Source organism: Aegilops tauschii, chromosome 6 (assembly GCF_002575655.3).
Source record: "Aegilops tauschii subsp. strangulata cultivar AL8/78 chromosome 6, Aet v6.0, whole genome shotgun sequence".
NCBI classification, from domain to species: Eukaryota; Viridiplantae; Streptophyta; class Magnoliopsida; order Poales; family Poaceae; genus Aegilops; species Aegilops tauschii.
In genome coordinates, this window is record NC_053040.3 from 103,518,771 (window position 1) to 103,538,959 (window position 20,189).

Genomic DNA, 20,189 nt, shown 5'->3' on the forward strand with positions numbered 1-20,189 from the left:
AGACGCACTTTTTTCCGCAAACCCGAGACAGTAAGACCCTGACACGCCTGACCAACTCAAAACCCCACCAAAACACCTCCTGGACCCCGCGCCTTCATCTTCTCATGTTTTCTCCTTCCCTTTTTCTCCTTTGCCTTCGCTGCCACTTCATCACCATGGCCGTCCCGCCACACCCCGGCCGGAACTCGATGAGTCTGTCACCTCCAACGGTACACCCGAGCTCCACGCTGCTTCTCCTCCGCACCCGTTCAATGATACATCTCCAACGTATCTATAATTTATGAAGTGTTCATGCTATTATATTATCATTCTTGGATGTTTTACAATCATTTTATAGCAACTTCATATCATTTTTTGGGACTGACCTATTGACCCAGTGCCCAGTGCCAGTTGCTGTTTTTGCTTGTTTTTTACATCGCATGAAATCGATATCAAACGGATTCCAAACACCGTGAAATTTTTGTGGATTTTTTATGGACCAGAAAACATCCAGTGGGCCAGAGAAGCACCTGGGCGGTACCCCGAGGGGGGCACAACCCACCAGGGTGCGCCTGGGGGCCCAGGAGCGCCCAAGTGGGTTGTGCCCACCTCGGTGGCCTCCCGTACCCCCTCTTCACCCTATAAATTGTCAAATATTCCCAAAAACCCTCGGGGTAACCCTATATCAGAAGTTCCGCTGCCGCAGGCCTCTGTAGCAACGGAAAACCAATCTAGACCCCATTCCGGCACTCCGTCTGAGGGGGAAATCATCATCGGTGGCCATCTTCATCATCCCGGCGACCACCATGATGAGGAGGGATTAGTCCACCATCGGGGCTGAGGGTTTGTACCAGTAGCTATGTGTTTACTTCCTCTCTCTCATGTTCTTGAGATGTCATGATCTTGATGTATCGCGGGCTTTGTTAATATAGTCGGATCATATGGTGTTTTCCCCTCCCTATCTTGTTGTGATGAATTGAGTTTTCCCTTTGAGATTTTGTTTCATCGGATTGAATAATTTTATGGATTTGAGAACACTTGAAGTATGTCTTACTATGAATACCCGTGGTGACAATGGGGTATCATATTGATTCACTTGATATGTGTTTTGGCACTCAACTCGCGGATTCTCGAGGTGATATTGGGGTAATCTACGCATAGGGGTTGATGCACGTTCTTGTCTTTGTTCCTCCGGTAGAAATCTTGGGGCACTCTTTGAGTTTCTTGTTGGGGAACGTAGTATTACAAAAAATTTGCCTACGATCATGCAAGATCTATTTAGTAACGCGGTTGATGTAGTCGAACGTCTTCGCGATCCAACCGATCCAAGTACTAAACATTTGGCACCTCCGCGTTCAGCACATGTTCAGCTCGATGACGTCCCTCGATCTCTTAAACCAGTTGAGGACAAGAGAGAGTTCCGTCAGCACGATGGCGTGGCGACGGTGATGATGAAGTTACCGGTGCAGAGCTTCGCCTAAGCACTACGACGATATGACCGAGGTGTGTAACTGTGGAGGGGGCACCGCACACGGCTAAGCGAAGACTTGGTGTGCCTTTGGGGTGCCCCCTCCCACGTATATAAAGGGGGAGGAGAGGTAGCTGGCCCAAGGGGGGTGCGCCAAGGGGGGAGTCCTACTTGGACTCCCGGTCCAAGTAGGATTCGGCCCCCTCCTTTCCTTTCTGGAGAAGGGGGAAGGGGAAAGAGGTGGAGGAAAGAAGGAAAGGGGGCCGCCCCCTGATGACCCACAAGTATAGGGGATCTATCATAGCCCTTTTGATAAGTAAGAGTGTCGAACCCAACGAGGAGCAGAAGGAAATGACAAGCGGTTTTCAGTAAGATATTCTCTGCAAGCACTGAAATTATCGGTAACAGATAGTTTTGTGATAAGGTAATTTGTAACGGGTAACAAGTAACAAAAGTAACCAAGGTGTAGCAAGGTGGCCCAATCCCTTTTGTAGCAAAGGACAAGCCTGGAGAAACTCTTATATAAAGGAAAACACTCCAGAGGACACATGGGAATTATCGTCAAGCTAGTTTTATCACGCTCATATGATTCGCGTTCGTTACTTTCATAATTTGATATGTGGGTGGACCGGTGCTTGGGTACTGCCCTTCATTGGACAAGCATCCCACTTATGATTAACCCCTCTCGCAAGCATCCGCAACTACGAAAGAAGAATTAAGGTAAACCTAACCATAGCATGAAACATATGGATCCAAATCAGCCCCTTACGAAGCAACGCATAAACTAGGGTTTAAGCTTCTGTCACTCTAGCAACCCATCATCTACTTATTACTTCCCAATGCCTTCCCCTAGGCCCAAATAATGGTGAAGTGTCATGTAGTCGACGTTCACATAACACCACTAGAGGAAAGACAACATACATCTCATCAAAATATCGAACGAATACCAAATACACATGACTACTTATAGCAAGACTTCTCCCATGTCCTCAGGAACAAACGTAACTACTCACAAATCATATTTGTGTTCATAATCAAAGGGGTATTAATATGCATAAAGGATCTGAACATATGAGCTTCCACCAAATAAACCAACTAGCATCAACTACAAGGAGTAATCAACACTACTAGCAACCCACAGGTACCAATCTGAGGTTTTGAGACAAAGATTGGATACAAGAGATGAACTAGGGTTTGAGATGAGATGGTGCTGGTGAAGATGTTGATGGAGATTGACCCCCTCCCGATGAGAGGATCGATGGTGATGACGATGGTGATGATTTCCCCCTCCCGGAGGGATGTTTCCCCGGCAGAACAGCTCTGCCGGAGCCCTAGATTGGTTCCGCCTCGAGACGGCGGCGCTTCATCCCGAAAGCTTCCTTCTGATTTTTTTTCAGGGCAAAAGACTTCATATAGCAAAAGATGGGCACCGGAGGCCTGCCAGGGGGCCCACGAGGCAGGGGGTGCGCCCAGGGGGGTAGGGCGCGCCCCCACCCTCGTGGATGGTGGGTGGCCCCCCTCCGGTTGATTCTTTCGCCAGTATTTTTTATTAATTCCAAAAACTGCCTCCGTGAAGTTTCAGGACTTTTGGAGCTGTGCAGAATAGGTCTCTAATATTTGCTCCTTTTCCAGCCCAGAATTCCAGCTGCCGGCATTCTCCCTCTTCATGTAAACCTTGTAAAATAAGAGAGAATAGGCATAAGTATTGTGACATAACGTGTAATAACAGCCCATAATGCAATAAATATTGATATAAAAGCATGATGCAAAATGGACGTATCAACTCCCCAAGCTTAGACCTCGCTTGTCCTCAAGCGGAAGCCGATAACGAAAAATATGTCCACATGTTTAGAGATAGAGGTGTCGATAAAATAAAATAGGGACATGAGAGCATCATGATCATTCTTATAACAGCAACATATATATATATATATTGCCATATAATTTATTATGCTAAAGTAACAGTCTATTCACAATGTCAAGTATGAATCAGAAACTTCATTGAAATCTAACAAATTATAATCTCGGTCATTGAAGCAATTGCAATTTTTCATAACATGGGAAAGAGTCAATATAAGAGCTTTTCAGCAAGTCCACATACTCAACTATCATTTATTTTTTCACAATTGCTAACACTCACGCAATACTTATGGGTATGAAGTTTTAATCGGACACAGAGAAAAATAGGGGCTTATAGTTTTGCCTCCCAACCTTTTACCTCAAGGGTAATGTCAACAATAATAGTTCATGATAACTTACATCCAATTGGGTATATATATCAGGATCTTTCCAACACAATGTGCTTGCCAAAGGATAAAATGTAAAAAGGGAAGGCGAGGATCACCATGACTCTTGCATAAGGCATAAGACAAGAATAAAAGATAGGCCCTTCGCAGAGGGAAGCAGAGGTTGTCACGTGCTTTTATGGTTGGATGCACAAAATCTTAATGTGAAAAAACGTCACTTTATATTGCCACTTGTGATATGGACCTTTATTATGCAGTCCGTCGCTTTTATTTCTTCCACATCACAAGATCGTATAAAGCTTATTTTCTCCACACTAATAGATCATACATATTTAGAGAGCAATTTTTTATTGCATGCACAATGACAACTTACTTGAAGGATCTTACTCAATCCATAGGTAGATATGGTGGACTCTCATGGCAAAACCGAGTTTAAGGATATACAGAAGCACAAGTAGTATCTCTACTTGGTGCAAAGAATTTGGCTAGCATGAGGGGGAAAGGCAAGCCCAACATGTTGGATGATCCATGACAATATACTTTATTTCGGATATAAGAACACATTACCCATTACGTTGTCTTCCTTGTCCAACATCAAATTTTTATCATGTCACATTTTAATGAGTGCTCGCAATCATAAAAGATGTCCAAGATAGTATATTTATATGTGAAAACCTCTCTTTCTTTATTACTTCCTATTAATTGCAACGATGACCAAAACTATGTTTGTCAACTCTCAACAACTTTTATTCATCATACTCTTTTATATGTGAAGTCATTACTCTCCATAAGATCAATATGATCTCTTTAATTCTTTTTATTCTTCCTTTTATTCCCTCAAGATCATAGCAAGATAATCAAGCCCTTGACTCAAAACTAATCTTTATTATATATAGCTCACGGACTCGATTACATAGAGGGATCATAAAGCAAAACTCAAAACTAGATCATACTAAAACTTTATTCTACTAGATCAAGATATTACCAAAAGGATCGAACTAAGAAAAAGGGTAAAGATAGAAGTGTGGTGGTGATATGATACCGGGGCACCTGCCCCAAGCTTGGCAGTTGCCAAGGGGAGTGCCCATACCCATGAACTCAGTTCTCCTTTGCTGGAGAAGAAGATGGTGGTGATGATGGAGTGTCGCACATCGAGCGTAGGAGATCCTCCAATTTGCGGATAATGCCCTTGAGTGCGGTGATATGCTCCTTCAACAAAATATTTTCACGTGTGAGATACTTGTTTTGTATACGAGCTAACTCAATCATCTTGAAAGCTTCAATCTAGATTGGGGTAAGAAGATTGTAATGAGGTTGAAGGATGTCTTCTTCTTCTGCTGCCTGAGCTTGACCCTCCATGGCCTTCTTGATCCTATCATCCTTGTTGATCTCCCCGGGTTCTTCTCTCTTTAGCTCTATCTTCATCAGCCAAGCATCGTTGCCCTCATTGTTGGAGGAGGGGGACGACATGATGCCTGGCCTTGACAAATCTGGCAGAAAACAGCTCGGAACAAAAACAGAGGATATTTGCGTGACACGAGGGTCAAAACCTTCGGGAGATTATATAATGAATTTTTACCGACCAAAAGAAGTATAGTGCAAGAAAACGGAGTCCGGAGGGCACACGAGGTGCCCACGAGGCAGGGGCTCGCCCAGGGGGGTAGGGCACGCCCTCCAACCTCGTGGATGCCTCGTGCCCCTTTTGGACTACTTCTTATTTTCCTGTTTTCCTAAATATTCCAAAACGGAGAAAAATTGCTATTAGGACTGTTTTGGAGTCGGTTTACTTACCGTACCACATACTTATTCCTTTTCGGAGTCTGAAACGTTCTGTAAAGTGTCCCTTATGTATTCCTCCGGGGTTACGGTTTCAATAACATTAGTTTCAACATTTATTGGATTACCTGAGATATAATGTTTAATTCTTTGACTATTCACCACCTTCGGATTTGTGCCTTCGAAGTTGTTGATTTTTATGGCACCGAAACGATAGACCTCTTCGATAACGTAAGGACCTTCCCATTTAGAGAGGAGTTTTCCTGCAAAAAATCTTAAACGAGAGTTGTATAGCAAAACATAATCACCTACATTAAACTCACGCTTTTGTATCCTTTTGTCATGCCATCTTTTAACGTTTTCTTTAAACAATTTGGCATTCTCCTAGGCCTAGGGTTCTCCATTCATCAAGTGAGCTAATGTCAAATAGCCTCTTCTCACCGGCAGGTTTGAAATCATAATTGAGCTCTTTAATGGCCCAATATGCCTTATGTTCTAGTTCGAGAGGTAAGTGACATGCTTTTCCATAAACCATTTTATATGGAGACATACCCATAGGATTTTTATATGCAATTCTATATGCCCATAATGCATCATCAAGTTTCTTGGACCAATTCTTTCTAGATCTATTAACAGTCTTTTGCAAAATTAATTTAAGCTCTCTATTACTTAGTTCTACTTGACCACTAGACTGCGGGTGGTAAGGAGATGCAATTCTATGATTAACGTCATACTTAGCAAGCATCTTACGAAATGCACCATGAATAAAATGTGAACCACCATCAGTCATTAAGTATATAGGGACTCCAAACCTCAGAAAAATAACTTCTTTAAGCATCTTAATAGAGGTGTTATGATCAGTACTACTAGTTGGAATAGCTTCTACCCACTTAGTAACGTAATCAACAGCAACTAAAATATGTGTATACCCATTAGAGGAAGGAAACGGTCCCATATAATCAAAGCCCCAAACATCAAATGGTTCAATAACAAGTGAATAGTTCATAGGCATTTCTTGACGTCTACTAATATTACCAATTCTTTGACATTCATCACAAGACAAGACAAACTTACGAGCATCTTTGAAGAGAGTAGGCCAATAAAAACCAGATTGCAATACCTTATGTGCAGTTCTATCTCCAGCGTGGTGTCCTCCATAAGCCTCGGAGTGACACTTGCGTAGGATCTGTTCATGTTCATGCTTAGGTACACAACATCTAATAACACCATCTACTCCTTCTTTATAAAGGTGTGGGTCATCCCAGAAGTAATGTCTTAAATCATAGAAAAACCTTTTCTTTTGCTGGTATGTGAAACTAGGTGGTATAAATTTAGCAACAATGTAATTAGCATAATCAGCATACCATGGAGCAGTACGAGAAGCATTTATGACAACTAATTGTTCATCAGGAAAGCTATCATCAATAGGTAGTGGGTCATCAAGAACATTCTCTAACCAAGATAAGTTGTCTGCAATGGGGTTCTCAGCTCCCTTTCTATCAATAATATGCAAATCAAATTCTTGTAGTAGGAGAACCCATCTAATAAGTCTAGGTTTAGCATCTTTCTTTTCCATAAGATATTTAATAGCAGCATGATCGGTGTGAATAGTTACATTGGAATCAACAATATAGGGTCTGAACTTATCACAAGCAAATACAACTGCTAATTTTTTTTCATTAGTAGCATAATATCTCAGGGCACTGTCTAGATTTTTACTAGCATATTGGATAGCATTTAATTTCTAATCAACTCTTTGGCCTCGAACAACACCTACAGCATAATCACTAGCATCATGCATAATTTCAAAGGGTAAATTCCAATTAGGAGGTTGAACAATAGGTGCGGAGATCAAAGCTTTCTTAAGTATTTCGAATGCTTCTACACAATCATCATCAAAGACAAAAGGAACATCTTTTTGTAAGAGATTAGTCAGAGGCCTAGAAACTTTTGAGAAGTCTTTAATGAACCTCCTATAAAAACCGGCATGACCAAGGAAACTTCTTATACCTTTAATGTCATTAGGACACGGCATCTTTTCAATAGCATCAACTTTAGCTTTATCAACTTCAATACCTCTTTCAGAAACTTTATGCCCCAAGACAATACCTTCATTAACCATAAAGTGGCACTTCTCCCAATTCAAGACAAGATTAGTTTCTTCACATCTCTGCAAAACTTGATCTAGGTTGCTTAAGCAATCTTCAAAAGAAGTTCCATACATGGAGAAATCATCCATGAAAACCTCAACAATCTTTTCACAAAAGTCAGAGAATATAGCCATCATGCATCTTTGAAAGGTAGCAGGTGCATTACATAAACCAAAAGGCATACGTCTATAAGCAAAGGTACCAAAAGGGCAAGTAAAAGTGATCTTTTCTTGATCCTCTTTTGACACAGGTATTTGAGAGAAACCAGAATAACCGTCTAGAAAGCAAAAATGTGTATGTTTGGATAGTCTTTCTAGCATTTGCACAATAAAAGGTAAAGGGTAATGATCCTTTTTAGTAGCTTTATTAATTTGCGGAAATCAATTACCATTCTATAACCTGTAATAGTTCTTTGTGGGATGAATCCGTCTTTATCATTAGGGACAACAGTAATACCTCCCTTCTTAGGGACACAATGGACAGGACTTACCCACTGACTATCAGCAACAGGACAAATTATACCTGCCTCCAGAATCTTTAGTATATCTTTTCTTACCACTTCTTTCATCTTAGGATTTAACCATCATTGGTGATCAACAACCAGTTTAGCGTCTTTCTCCAATTTTATTTTGTGTTGGCATAGAGTGGGACTAATGCCATTAAGATCATCCAGAGTATATCCAATAACAGCACGGTGCGTCTTCAGAGTTTTCAATAATTTCTCTTATTCCTGCTCTGAAAGGTTAGCACTAATAATAACATGATATATCTTCTTTTCAGCAAGATAAGCATATTTAAGAGTATCAGGTAATGGTTTAAGCTCAAACACGGGATCACCCTTGGGTGGAGGAGGATCCCCTAGAATTTCAACAGGCAAGTTGTGTTTCCAAATAGGTCCCTGTTTAAAGAATACTTCATCTATTTCCCTTCTTTCATCCATAAACATATCATTTTCATGGTCTGGCAAAAATTGTTCTAAAGGATCATTAGGAGGCACGGCAATAGAAGCAAGACCAATAAATCATCTTTACTAGGCAATTCTTTATCACGGGGTTGTCTATGGAATTTAGCAAAATTAAAATCATGAGACATATCCCCTAAACCAATAGTAACAATATCCTTTTTGCAATCTATCTTAGCATTAACAGTATTCAAGAAGGATCTACCAAATATAATGGGACAAAATCATCTTGTGGGGAACCAAGAACAAGAAAATCAGTAGGATATTTAACTTTCTCACACAAGACTTCAACATCTCTAACAATCCCAACTGGTGAAATAGTATCTCTATTGGCAAGCTTAATTGTAACGTCAATACCTTCTAACTCAGCAGGTGCAATATCATGCATAATTTCTTCGTATAAAGAATGAGGTATTGGACTCGCACTAGCACCCATATCACATAAGCCATGATACCAATGATCTCCTATTTTAACAGAAATAACAAGCATGCCTACAACAGGTCTATGTTTATTTTTAGTATCGGGTCTAGCAATTCTAGCAGCTTCATCACAGAAGTAAATAACATGCCCATCAATATTATCGGCTAAGAGATCTTTAACCATAGCAATACTAGGTTCAACTTTAATTTTCTCAGGGGGTGTAGGTGTTCTAGTATTACTCTTACGAACCACAGTTGAAGCTTTAGCATGATCCTTTATTCTAACAGGAAAAGGTGGTTTCTCAATATAAGTAGTAGGTACAATAGGATCAACATTATAAGTGATAGTCTTTTCTTCAACTTTAATAGGTTCAGCTACTTTTACTTCAATGGGAGGATGATATTTAAACCACTTCTCCTTAGGGAGATCAACATGAGTAGAAAATGATTCACAGAAAGAAGCTACTATCTCAGAGTCAAGTCCATATTTAGTGCTAAATTCACGGAAAACATCGGTATCCATAAAAGATTTAACACAATCAAAATTAGGTGTTATACCTGACTCCTTACCTTCGTCGAGATCCCAATCTTTAGAGTTGCGTTTAATTCTTTCCAATAAATCCCATTTGAATTCAATAGTCTTCATCATAAAAGAACCAGTACAAGAAGTATCGAGCATGGAGCGATTATTGAGAGAAAGCCGAGCATAAAAATTTTGAATAATAATTTCTCTTGAGAGCTCATGATTGGGGCATGAATATAACATTGACTTAAGCCTCCCCCAAGCTTGAGTGATGCTTTCCCCTTCGCGAGGCCAAAAATTATATATATAATTACGATCAATATGAACAAGATGCATATGATAAAACTTCTGATGCAATTCCAATTTCAATCGGTTGTAGTTCCATGATCCCATATCAACATAGCCTAAACCATGTCAATGCCTTTCCCTTCAAAGATAAAGGGAAAACCTTCTTATTGATAACATCCTCGGGCATACCTGCAAGCTTAAATAATCCACAAACTTCATCCACATAGATTAGGTGCAAATCGGGATGCAATGTTCCATCTCCTGTAAAAGGATTATCTAGCAGTTTCTCTATCATACCCGAAGGAATTTCAAAGTAAACATTTTCAGTAGGTTCAGTAGGTTGAGGAGCAACTCTTTGCTCTACTGGTCGGGGTGAAGATACCCCAAAAAGCCCCTCAAAGGATTACTTTCCATAGTAACAAGTGATAGTAAATTTCAGCACACTATATAAATTTTTCCTTACCAAAGGCGCTTCACTCCCCGGCAACGGCACCAGAAAAGAGTCTTGATGACCCACAAGTATAGGGGATCTATCGTAATCCTTTCGATAAGTAAGAGTGTCGAACCCAACGAGGAGCAGAAGGAAATGACAAGCGGTTTTCAGTAAGATATTCCCTACAAGCACTGAAATTATCGGTAACAGATAGTTTTGTGATAAGGTAATTTGTAACGGGTAACAAGTAACAAAAGTAAACATGGTGCAGCAAGGTGGCCCAATCCCTTTTGTAGCAAAGGACAAGCCTGGACAAACTCTTATATAAAGGAAAACGCTCCCGAGGACACATGGGAATTATCGTCAAGCTAGTTTTCATCACGCTCATATGATTCGCGTTCGTTACTTTGATAATTTGATATGTGGGTGGACTGGTGCTTGGGTACTGCCCTTCGTTGGACAAGCATCCCACTTATGATTAACCCCTCTCGCAAGCATACGCAACTACGAAAGAAGAATTAAGGTAAACCTAACCATAGCATGAAACATATGGATCCAAATCAGCCCCTTACGAAGCAACGCATAAACTAGGGTTTAAGCTTCTGTCACTCTAGCAACCCATCATCTACTTATTACTTCCCAATGCCTTCCCCTAGGCCCAAATAATGGTGAAGTGTCATGTAGTCGACGTCCACATAACACCACTAGAGGAAAGACAACATACATCTCATCAAAATATCAAACGAATACCAAATTCACATGACTACTTATAGCAAGACTTCTCCCATGTCCTCAGGAACAAACGTAACTACTCACAAATCATATTCATGTTCATAATCAGAGGGGTATTAATATGCATAAAGGATCTGAACATATGATCTTCCACCAAATAAACCAACTAGCATCAACTACAAGGAGTAATCAACACTACTAGCAACCCACAGGTACCAATCTGAGGTTTTGAGACAAAGATTGGATACAAGAGATGAACTAGGGTTTGAGATGAGATGGTGCTGGTGAATATGTTGATGGAGATTGACCCCCTCCCGATGAGAGGATCGATGGTGATGACGATGGTGATGATTTCCCCCTCCCGGTGGGATGTTTCCCCGGCAGAACAGCTCCGCTGGAGCCCTAGATTGGTTCCGCCTCGAGACGGCGGTGCTTCGTCCCGAAAGCTTCCTTCTGATTTTTTTTCATGGCAAAAGACTTCATATAGCAAAAGATGGGCACCGGAGGCTTGCCAGGGGGCCCATGAGGCAGGGGCGCGCCCAGGGGGGTAGGGCGTGCCCCCACCCTCGTGGATGGTGGGTGGCCCCCCTCTGGTTGATTCTTTCGCCAGTATTTTTTATTAATTCCAAAAACTGCCTCTGTGAAGTTTCAGGACTTTTGGAGCTGTGCAGAATAGGTCTCTAATATTTGCTCCTTTTCCAGCCTAGAATTCCAACTGCCGGCATTCTCCCTCTTCATGTAAACCTTGTAAAATAAGAGAGAATAGGCATAAGTATTGTGACATAATGTGTAATAACAGCCCACAATGCAATAAATATCGATATAAAAGCATGATGCAAAATGGACGTATCACCCCCCAACCCTAGTCCAATTCGGTTTGGGCTTGGGGGCGCGCCTCCACCTGGCCGCCGCATCCTCTCTCCACTAGGTCCCATGAAGGCCCATGAACTTCGGGGGGGTCCGAATGTAACCTTCCAATATATAAATCTTTACCTCTCGACCATTTTGAGACTCCTCGTCATGTCCGTGATCTCATCTGGGACTCCGAACAAACTTCGGTCATCAAATCACATAACTCATAATACAAATCGTCATCGAATGTTAAGCGTGCGGACCCTACGGGTTCGAGAACTATGTAGACATGACCGAGACACATATCCAGTCAATAACCAATAGCGGAACATGGATGCTCATATTGGATCCTACATATTCTACGAAGTTCTTTATCGGTCAAACCGCATAACCACATACGTTGTTCCCTTTGTCATCGGTATGTTACTTGCCCGAGATTCGATCGTCGGTATCATCATACCTAGTTCAATATCTTTACCGGGAAGTCTCTTTACTTGTTCCGTAATGCATCATCCCGCAACTAACTTATTAGTCACATTGCTTGCAAGGCTTATTGTGATGTGCATTACCGAGAGGGCCCAGAGATACCTCTCCGATACACGGAGTGACAAATCCTAATCTCGATCTATGCCAACTCAACGAACACCATCGGAGACACATGTAGAGGATCTTTATAATTACCCAGTAACGTTGTGACATTCGATAGGTGTTTCTCCGGTATTCGAGAGTTGCATAATCTCATAGTCAGGGGAACATGTATAAGTCATGATGAAAGCAACAGAAATAAAACTAAACGATCATTATTGTTAAGCTAACGGATGGGTCTTGTCCATCACATCATTCTCTAATGATGTGATCCCGTTGATCAAACGACAACACATGTCCATGGCTAGGAAACTTAACCATCTTTGATTAACGAGCTAGTTAAGTAGAGGCATACTAGGGACACTATGTTTGTCTATGTATTCACACATGTACTAAGTTTCCGGTTAATACAATTCTAGCATGAATAATAAACATTTATCATGATATAAGGAAATATAAATAACAACTTTATTATTGCCTCTAGGGCATATTTTCTTTAGTCTCCCACTTGCACTAGAGTCAATATTCTAGATTACATAGTAATTATTCTAACACCCATGGAGTCTTGGTGCTGATCATGTTTTGCTCGTGGAAGAGGCTTAGTCAATGGGTCTGCAACATTCAGATCTGTGTGTATTTTGCAAACTTCTATGTCTCCCTCCTTGACTAGATCGCGGATGGAATTGAAGTGTCTCTTGATGTGCTTGGTTCTCTTGTGAAATCTGGATTCCTTCGCCAAGGCTATTGCTCCAGTATTGTCACAAAATATTTTCATTGCACCCGATGCACTTGGTATTACACCTAGATCGGATATGAACTCCTTCATCCAGACTCCTTCATTTGCTGCTTCTAAAGCAGCTATGTACTCCGCTTTACACGTAGATCCCACCACGACGCTCTACTTGGAACTGCACGAACTGACAGCTCCACCATTCAATATAAATACGTATCCGGTTTGTGACTTAGAGTCATCCGGATCAGAGTGAAAGCTTGCATCGACGTAACCATTTACGACGAGCTCTTTGTCACCTCCATAAACGAGAAACATATCCTTAGTCCTTTTCAGGTATTTCAGGATGTTCTTGATCGTTGTCTAGTGATCCACTCCTGGATTACTTTGGTACCTCCCTGCTAAACTTATAGCAAGGCACACATCAGGTCTGGTACACAGCATTGCATACATGATAGAACCTATGGCTGAGGCATGGGGAATGGCTTTCATTTTCTCTCTATCTTCTGCAGTGGTCGGGCATTGAGTCTGACTCAACTTCACACCTTGTAACACAGGCAAGAACCCTTTCTTTGACTAATCCATTTTGAAATTCTTCAAAACGTTATCAAGGTATGTGTGATGTCGCTTGAAGCTACGTCGGTATTTCCCCAAAGAGGAAGGGATGATGCAGCACAGCGACGGTAGGTATTTCCCTCAGATATGAAACCAAGGTTATCGAACCAGTAGGAGAACCAAGCAACACAACGTAAACAGCCCCTGCACACAAATAACAACACCTCGCAACCCACGTGTTAAAGGAGTTGTTAATCCCTTTCGGGTAACGGCGCCAGAAACGGCGTGCGGACGGGAGAAAGTTGTAATAGATTGAATAAATAGATTGCAAATAAAATAAAGTGCAGCAAAGTATTTTTGTATTTTTTGTTTAATAGATCTGAATAAAAACTGCAAATAAAATAGATCGCAAAGCAAATATATGAGAAAGAAGACCCGGGGGCCGTAGATTTCACTAGTGGCTTCTCTCGAGAAAGATAGCAAACGGCGGGTAAACAAATTAATGTTGGGCAATTGATAGAACCTCAAATAATTATGACGATATCCAGGCAATGATCATTACATAGGCATCACGTCCAAGATTAGTAGACCAACTCCTGCCTGGATCTACTACTATTACTCCACACATCGACCACTATCCAGCATGCATCTAGTGTATTAAGTTCATGCAAAAACGGAGTAATGCAATAAGAACGATGACATGATGTAGACAAGATCTATCTATGTAAAGATAGATCCCATCATTTTATCCTTAGTAGCAACAATACATACGTGTCGTTTCCCTTTCTATCACTAGGATCAAGCACCGTAAGATCGAACCCACTACCGGGCACCTTTTCCCATTGCAAGATAAATAGATCAAGTTAGCCAAACAAAACCCAAATATCGGAGAAGAAATACGAGTCTATATGAGATCATGCATATAAGAGATCAAAGAAACTCAAATAACTTCCATGGATATAAAAAGATATGACTGATCATAAACTCAAAGTTCATCAGATCCCAACAAACACATCGCAAAAAGAGTTACATCATATGGATCTCCAAGAGACCATTGTATTGAGAATTCAGCAAGAGAGAGAGAGAGAAAGCCATCTAGCTACTAACTACGGACCCGAAGGTCTACAAAGAACTACTCACGCATCATCGGAGAGGCACCAATGGAGGTGGTGAACCCCATCCGAGATGGTGTCTAGATTGGATCTGGTGGTTCTGGACTCTGTGGTGGCTGGATGAATATTTCATCGACTCCCTAGGGTTCTGGGATTTTTGGGGTATTTATAGAGCAAAGAGGCGGTCCAGGGGCACCCGAGGTGGGCACAACCCACCAGAGCGCGCCTGGGCCTCCTGGCGCGCCCTGGTGGGTTGTCCCCTCCTCGGGACTCCCCTAGGTGCAACCAGCGCCCAATAGCTTCCTTCTGGTCCATAAAAAATCTCCGTGGAGTTTCGTGGCATTTGGACTCCGTTTGATATTGATTTCCTGCGGTGTAAAAAACATGGAAAAACAGCAACTGGCACTTGGCACTATGCAATACGTTAGTACCAAAAAATGATATAAAATGACTATAAAATGATTATAAAACATCCAAGATTGATAATAAAACAGCATGGAACAATCAAAAATTATAGATACGTTGGAGACATATCAATGTGCTTTGTGAAAGTCCAATTAAGCGTCTTGATCTATCTCTATAGATCCGGATGCCCAATATATAAGCAGCTTCACCGAGGTCTTTCATTGAAAAATTCTTATTCAAGTATCCTCTTATGCTATCCAGAAATTATGTATTATTTCCAATCAACAATATGTCATCCACATATAATATTAGAAATGCTACAGAGCTCCCACTCACTTTCTTGTAAATACAGGTTTCTCCAAAAGTCTGGATAAAACCATATGCTTTGATCACACTATCAAAGTGTATATTCCAACTCCGAGAGGCTTGCACCAGTCCATAAATGGATCACTGGAGCTTGCACACTTTGTTAGCACCTTTTGGATCGACAAAACCTTCTGGTTGCATCATATACAACTCTTCTTTAAGGTATCCATTAAGGAATGTAGTTTTGACATCCATTTGCCAAATTTCATAATCATAAAATGCGGCAATTGCTAACATGATTTGGACAGAATTAAGCATCGCTACCGGCAAGGATGGAAAAAGCGGTAGGCGTAAGCGAGGCAGTTGGCCTTCGCCTAGTGCCTAGGCGGTGCCTAAGCGCCCAAGGAGCCCTAGGCGGTAATATAGTTTTTACTCGTAGTGTATTTGTGATTATTATATGGGTGTTGATATTAATTTAGGGCATATAAATAAGTTAATTATCGGCTACTGCCATTGGAATATAACTTGTTTGGCATATTAGTGCAGTATGTGGCATGATTTCATGCTTGGGTAGACATTTCTTTGCTTGCCCTGCCTAGACCTCCATTTATGCCCTAGGCGAGGCGTTTGGCCATTGCCTAGCGCCTAGGCATGCCTAAGCGCCTCCTAGGCACTACCTTTTCCAACAGAGGCTACGGGTGAGAAAACATCATAGTCAACTCCTTGAACTTGTCGAAAACCTTTCGCAACAAGTCGAGCTTTGTAGACAGTAACATTACCGTCGGCGTCTGTCTTCTTCTTGAAGATCCATTTATTCTCTACTGCTTGCCGATCATCGGGCAAGTCAACCAAAGTCCACACTTTGTTCTCATACAAGGACCCCATCTCGGATTTCATGGCCTAAAGCCATTTCGCGGAATCTGGGCTCATCATCGCTTCCTCATAGGTTGTAGGTTCGTCATGGTCAAGTAACATGACCTCCAGAACAGGATGACTGTACCACTCTGGTGCGGATCTTACTCTGGTTAACCTACGAGGTTCAGTAGTAACTTGATCTGAAGTTTCATGATCATCATCATTAGCTTCCTCACTAATTGGTGTAGGAATCACTGGAACTGATTTCTGTGATGAACTACTTTCCAATTCGGGAGAAGGTACAATTACCTCATCAAGTTCTACTTTCCTCCCACTCACTTCTTTCGAGAGAAACTCCTTCTCTAGAAAGGATTCATTGTTAGCAATGAATATCTTGCCTTCGGATCTGTGATAGAAGGTGTACCCAACAGTCTCCTTTGGGTATCCTATGAAGACGCATTTCTCCGATTTGGGTTCGAGCTTATCAGGTTGAAGCTTTTTCACATAAGCATCGCAGCCCCAAACTTTAAGAAATGACAATTTGGGTTTCTTGCCAAACCACAGTTCATATGGTGTCGTCTCAACGGATTTAGATGGTGCCCTATTTAATGTGAATGCAGCCGTCTCTAAAGCATAACCCCAAAACGATAGCGGTAAATCAGTAAGAGACATCATAGATCGCACCATATCCAATAAAGTACGGTTAAGACGTTCGGACACACCATTACGCTGTGGTGTTCCAGGTGGCGTGAGTTGCGAAACTATTCCGCATTGTTTCAAATGAATACCAAACTCATAACTCAAATATTCACCTCCACGATCAGATCGTAGAAACTTTATTTTCTTGTCACGATGATTTTCCACTTCACTCTGAAATTCTTTGAACTTTTCAAATGTTTCAGACTTATGTTTCATCAACTAGATATACCCATATCTGCTCAAATCATCTAGGAAGGTTAGAAAATAACGATACCCGCCTCGAGCCTCAACACTCATCGGACCGCATACATCAGTATGTATTATTTCCAACAAGTCTGTTGCTCGCTCCATTGTTCCGGAGAATGGAGGCTTAGTCATCTTGCCCATGAGGCATGGTTCGCAAGCATCAAGTGATTCCAAAAGCCCGTCATCATGTAGTCTCTTCATGCGCTTTACACAAATATGACCTAAACGGCAGTGCCACAATTAAGTTGCACTATCATTATTAAACTTATATCTTTTGGCTTCAATACTATGAATATGTGTATTACTACTAACGAGATTCAACAAAAATAGACCACTCATCAAGGGTGCATCGCCATAAAAGATATTACTCATATAAATAGAACAACCATTATTCTTTGATTTAAATGAATAACCATCTCGCATCAAACAAGATCCAGATATAATGTTCATGCTTAACGCTGGCACCAAATAACAATTATTCAGGTCTAAAACTAATCCCGACGGTAGATGTAGAGGTAGAATGCCGACGGCGATCACATCGACTTTGGAACCATTTCCCACGCGCATCGTCACCTCGTCCTTAGCCAATCTTCGTTTAATCCGTAGCCCCTGTTTCGAGTTGCAAATATGAGCAACAGAACTAGTATCAAATACCCAGGCGCTACTACGAGCATTAGTAAGGTACACATCAATAACATGTATATCAAATATACCTTTCACTTTGCCATCCTTCTTATCCGCCAAATACTTGGGGCAGCTCCGCTTCCAGTGACCAGTCCCTTTGTAGTAGAAGCACTCAGTCTCAGGCTTAGGTCCAGACTTGGGCTTCTTCACTTGAGCAGCAACTTGCTTGTCGTTCTTCTTGAAGTTCCCCTTCTTCCCTTTGCCCTTTTTCTTGAAACTAGTGGTCTTGTTAACCATCAACACTTGATGCTCCTTCTTGATTTCTAGCTCTGCAGCTTTTAGCATTACGAAGAGCTCGGGAATTGTCTTATCTATCCCTTGCATATTATAGTTCATCACGAAGCTTTTGTAGCTTGGTGGCAGTGATTGAAGAACTCTGTCGATGACACTATCATTAGGAAGATTAACTCCCAGTTGAGTCAAGTGGTTGTGGTACCCAGACATTCTGAGTATATGTTCACTGGCAGAACTATTCTCCTCCATCTTGCAGATGTATAACTTATTGGAGACTTCATATCTCTCAATCTGGGCATTTGCTTGAATATTAACTTCAACTCCTGGAACATCTCATATGCTCCATGACGTTCAAAACATTGTTGAACTCCCGATTCTAAGCCGTAAAGCATGGCACACTGAACTATCGAGTAGTCATCAACACGCGACTGCCAGGCATTCACAATGTCTGCAGTTGCTGGCGCGGGTGGTACACCTAGCGGTGCTTCCAGGACGTAATTCTTCTGTACAGCAATGAGGATAATCCTCAAGTTACCGACCCAGTCTGTGTAGTTGCTACCATCATCTTTCAACTTAGCTTTCTCTAGGAACGCATTAAAATTCAAGGGAACGGTAGCACGGGCCATAGATCTACAACAACATAGACATGCAAAATACTATCAGGTACTAAGTTCATGATAAATTAAAGTTCAATTAATCATATTACATAAGAACTCCCACTTAGATAGACATCCCTCTAGTCATCCAAATGATCACGTGATCCATATCAACTAAACCATGTCCGATCATCACGTGAGATGGAGTAGTTTTCAATGGTGAACATCACTATGATGATCATATCTACTATATGATTCACGCTCGACCTTTCGGTCTCAGTGTTCCGAGGCCATATCGGCATATGCTATGCTCGTCAAGTTTAACCTGAGTATTCTGCGTGTGCAAAACTGGCTTGCACCTGTTGTATGTGAATGTAGAGCTTTTCACACCCGATCATCACGTGGTGTCTTGGCACGATGAACTGGAGCAACGGTGCATACTCAGGGAGAACACTTATACCTTGAAATTTAGTGAGAGATCATCTTATAACGCTACCGCCGTACTAAGCAAAATAAGATTCATAAAGGATAAACATCACATGCAATCAAAATAAGTGATATGATATGGCCATCATCATCTTGTGCCTTTGATCTTCATCTCCAAAGCACCGTCATGATCACCATCGTCATCGGCTTGACACCTTGATCTCCATCGAAGCATCGTTGTTGTCTCGCCAACTATTGCTTCTACGACTATCGCTATTGCTTAGTGATAAAGTAAAGCAATTACATGGCAATCGCATTTCATACAATAAAGCGACAACCATATGGCTCCTACCAGTTACCGACAACTTTTACAAAACATGATCATCTCATACAACAATTTATATATCATCACGTCTTGACCATATCACATCACAACAATGTTGGGGAACGTAGTAATTTCAAAAAAAATCCTACGCACACGCAAGATCATGGTGATGCATAGCAACGAGAGGGGAGAGTGTGTCCACGTACCCTCGTAGACCGAAAGCGGAAGCGTGAGCACAACACGGTTGATGTAGTCGTACGTCTTCACGATCTGACCGATCAAGTACCGAACGCACGACACCTCTGAGTTCAGCACACGTTCAACTCGATGACGTCCCTCGAACTCCGATCCAGCCAAGCTTTGAGGGAGAGTTCCATCAGCACGACGGCGTGGTGACGATGATGATGTTCTACCGACGCAGGGCTTCGCCTAAGCACCGCTACGATATGACCGAGGTGGATTATGGTGGAGGGGGGCACCGCACACGGCTAAGAGATCCAAGGGATCAATTGTTGTGTCTCAAGGGGGTGCCTCCCTCCCCATATATAAAGGAGTGGAGGAGGGGGAGGGGGCCGGCCACCCTTGGCGCGCCCCATGAGGAGT